Source organism: Neophocaena asiaeorientalis, unplaced genomic scaffold, assembly GCF_003031525.2.
Source record: "Neophocaena asiaeorientalis asiaeorientalis breed wild unplaced genomic scaffold, Neophocaena_asiaeorientalis_V1.1 scaffold106, whole genome shotgun sequence".
NCBI classification, from domain to species: domain Eukaryota; kingdom Metazoa; phylum Chordata; class Mammalia; order Artiodactyla; family Phocoenidae; genus Neophocaena; species Neophocaena asiaeorientalis.
Genome location: NW_020172597.1, coordinates 1,647,898 through 1,652,241, shown reverse-complemented (window position 1 = coordinate 1,652,241; position 4,344 = coordinate 1,647,898). Strand labels below are relative to the sequence as shown.

The window sequence follows — 4,344 nt, the reverse complement described above, 5'->3', positions numbered from 1 at the left end:
AACGTAAAATCAGTACTTTCATATAAAAGTTAATTAATGATAGCAATTGTTAGGCCAAGACCCTGTTGGCTCTCATTTTTGGCTTGTCCTAGAGCAGAAACAGAAAAAAAAAAAAACAAAACAAGACCGAATTGTGTAAGAACGTATTAACTCCCAGTTAATCAATACATAACTAAGGTATTCTTTGAAGCAGGCCTGAAAGGCAAAGTAGACATTTGACTGACAGACAAGGGGCCAGTCAGGATGGCAAATATGTCGCTGATATCCTGTACTCCCCTCCACTTCCTGTCCTTGCTGCACATCCCCTGCCTAGGGCAGACATCTTTAATCAATCATAGCATCCTATCTTGCTAAACCTGGATTCTGCCTTATGATAGTTTTCCTTCTTCCGCTTTTCTGTAGTAAAGTATTTTAAAGCAAATCTTGAATATTGCATCATTATAATCCTGCAGGATACAGTTCTTTAAAAAATGGATGTTTTCTTACATAACAACAAGGCATTATCTCACCTAACAAAATTAACGACAAAAAAGATCCTTTGTATTGTCTAATACCAAGTTCATAATAAAATTTCCCTGATTGTCTCGAAATACTTAGGATTATGTTTAACGCAGCTGTGGACCAATAGTCAGAGTTTTTAAAGCGTGAGTCAGAAGCATCTGCGGGCTGCCCTTTGAGGAATGGAAAGGAGGGGTTTCTCCTACTGCTGGTTGGCTTTGCGCTTTCAAAAGCTTGTTCCTGGGGGTGGGAGCATCTATGGTCTATCTTCCTCTCTGAGGATTGCTAGTTCCTTGAATCCTTTGTTCTGCCAGGAAGCAAGGAGGCCTTCTTATAAATAGGACTCTGGAACTCTGGGGCCCCTAGGTTTTCCAGGGATGACCCTAGCTGATCAGGCCCTGCTGTGAGTGGTGATACTAGTAGGGGGTTGTGGGGGTCCTCAGCTCCCAGGAAGTTGCTGATCCTACCCTGGAGGGCTGGTCATGGGAGTTAGATCTCTCTCTGCTCAGGCTGTCTTAAGTTATCTATCTGTCCACTCTGCACCCCAGGGAGCAGGTGTCCTGTGTGCTTTGGAATCAACTGCCCGTGTGCCAGCAGGGACTGGCACGGATTTTCCATTTCCTGAGCACGTCTGCGAGGAGATTGGAGACTCAATTTCAGGATGCCTGGGCCTGCACAAAGGCAGTGACAATGGCTATTGTCTGGGAAATGGCCTACTGTGGAGATGGGGTAGGGAGGCAGCAAATTAGGGACTGTCGATTCCTTCCCTGGAGAGCTGAGACTGTGCTCTGGCAGACAAAGGTCTGATTTAGTACAGGACACACTGAAGTCAGAGAGAACGTCCTGGGAGGAGCCATAGAGGATTCCACTGAGACCCTTGGTCCTTAGGGTCTTGCTGAGGTCAGGGGCTCAGGTGGCAGGACAGGAATAGGAGCAGGACAGCCTAGTCAGGGGTTGCAAGGGTTCCTCGGAAACTTTGGGATGGAAAAAGAGATCTGAGGGTTTGTACATTGACTTCTCATTCTTCATGACACTGCTTTAGCCCTTCTAGGGGGAGTAGGACATAGATTTTTCCTGTTTCTCTCTCTTTTTTGTTTCTTTCCCTCCCTTCCTGTCTCCCTCCTCTCTCATTCCCTTTCTTTTATGTCCTCATTCATTCATTTATTCACTCATTTATCCAATGTCAACTGTCAAGGTTCTTCCTATATGTCAGCCACTGTGCCCGGAGCTTAGGATAAGATGGTGGAAAAGATAGACATGGTCCCTGCCCTCATGAGATTTATAGGTTAGGGGAGAGATGGACACCAACCGAGATAACACATAGATAAACTCAATGGTTACAAGTTGTAGTAAGGATTATGAGGAAAATAAAAGGGCTGAGATAGGACATTACACTGTGTTCTACCTACTAGTGGTGTCTGTTAAGCTCTGACCAGCTCCCTGCCCTTGTCCCTTGCTTCCCTCACAGGTGTGATTTCTTACCTTCCTCTGTGACCATTGGCTCTGTGTTGAGCCAGCTGCCAGGGCTCCTCCCTGACTGCAGGCAGGAGGGATTTCAGAGCTCTGGGACAACCCTCTGGGACTCTGACTGCAGGTAATGTCTTGACCTTGAGCCCCAGACCTATTTCTGTGCCAGAGAACCTGTCTTTTTAAAAATATTTCTAGGTTTTTATGGAGATATAATTTACATACAGTGAAACACACAGATCTTTAGTTCTGTCCATTTTTGCTTCATGTGTTCATAAGCTCTGTTATTAGATGCATACATATTTGGAATTGTTCCGTCTTCTTGATTATTTGACTCTTTTTATCATATGAAAATTTCCTCCTTTCCTCTAGTGGTATTCCTTGTCTTGAATCTACTTCAACTGATATTAATATACCCTTTCTTTTAATTAGTGCATCTTTTCATTTTTAACCTCTCTGTGTTTATATTATTATTTATTTTTATTTAAGAATTTTTTTCCAGATTCATCAAATTTTAATATTTTGCAGAACCTGCCTTACCTTTCTCTAGCTATATTCATTTTTTTCTGACCCATTTGAGAGTAGATTACATACACTATGTTCTTTACCCCTTCAATGTTTCAGTATGCATTTCATAAGAACAAGAATATCCTCTTACGTCACCCAAAAAGTTAGCAATTTTAGAATATTTAACACTAATACAATATTTTAATCTAATCTACAGTCATTACTGCAATTGCCCCAAATATTTTTAAAAAAATTTTTATGGAGTATAGTTGATTTACAATGTTGTGTTACTTTTTGCTCTACAGCAAAGTGCATCAGTTATACATATACATATATCAACTCTTTTTTAGATTCTTTTCCCATATAGGTCATTATAGAGAACTGAGTAGAGCTCCCTGTGCTATACAGTAGGTCCTTATTAGTTATCTATTTTATATGCAGTTGTGTGTATATGTCCATCTAAATCTCCCAGTTTATCCCTCCCCTCTCTGTGTTTTTATACTTAAAGTGTGTGTCTTATTATAAAAGGATATAATTGGGTCTTGCTCTTTTATTGTCAGATAATTTCTGCCTTTTAATTGAAGTGTTTAGTTCACTTACATTTAATATAATTATTGATTTGGTTGGATTGAAAGTACCATTTTGTTTTTTCCACTTTGTAATTTAAAAATTTTCTTCCCTCCTTTCCTTTTTCTTTTGGGTTCTTGAGAATTTTTAGTATTCTATTTTTATCTCATCTAGTTTTTTTAAAAATCTATATCTCTTGTTAAATGATTGTTCTAGCTCTCTCTTTCTGGACCTGGCTAAGGAGGAGGAGCCATGATGGGAGTTGACATCCAGCACAAGAAGGACCGAAAATTTCCTCTCAAGGAGCCCAAGAGCCAGGACATCTACCTAAGGCTGTTGGTCAAGCTGTACAGGTTTCTGGCCAGATGAACCAACTTCACCTTCAATCAAGTTGTACCGAAGAGGTTGTTCATGAGTCACACCAACTGGCCACCTTTGTCCCTTTCCCGGATGATTTGGAAGATGAAGCTTCCTGGCCGGGAAGGCAAAAGAGCTGTGGCTGTGGGGACTATAACCGATGATGTGCATGTCCAGGTGCCCAAACGGAAGGTGTGTGCTCTTCGAGTGAGCAGCTGCGCCCGGAGCTGCATCCTCAAGGCCGGGGGCTAGATAGATCCTCACCTTTGACAAGTTGGCCCTGGACTCCCCCAAGGGCTGTGGCACTGTCCTCCTCTCTGGTCCTCGCAAGGGCCGAAAGGTGTACAGGCATTTCAGCAAGGCCCCAGGAACCCCGCATAGCCACACCAATCCCTATATACGCTCCAAGGGCCGGAAGTTTGAGCGTGCGAGAGGCTGATGGGCTAGCCGTGGCTACAAAAACTAACCCCAGATCCTACCATGTTATTAAAAAGATTTTGGATGCTAAAAAAAAAGATTGTTCTAGGAATTGCAATATGCATTCTTAAATTGTCAAAGTCTACCTCGAGTTAATATTATTCCCCTTCACATGCAATGTAAGAAGCTTACAACAGTAGATTTTAATTTCCTCCCTCTTTTGTTCTATTTTTGACATTTATTTTTGTTTTTACATATGTTAACTCCCACAATGTAGTATCATTTTTTGCTCTAAACAGTAGTTTTTCTTTTAAGGAAATTAAGAATTAAGAAAAATCTTTAACACTGACTCATACTTATTACTATTTCTGGCGTACTTTATTCCGTGATGGGGATCCTCGTTTCCATCTGGTACCATTTCTCTTCAACTTAAAGAACTTCCTTTAACATTTCTTATAATGCAGATCAGCTAGTGATGAATTCTCCCAGCTTTGGCTTATTTAAAAATGTCTCTATTTCACCTTAATTTTT

General features: G+C 41.2%; 1 pseudogene; it reads left to right on the top strand.

Annotated features, from left to right (window-relative positions):
• The first annotated feature begins 3,294 nt into the window (after positions 1-3,294).
• LOC112395576 (60S ribosomal protein L18 pseudogene) lies at positions 3,295-3,862 on the top strand (annotated as a pseudogene).
• The last annotated feature ends 482 nt before the right edge of the window (positions 3,863-4,344 follow it).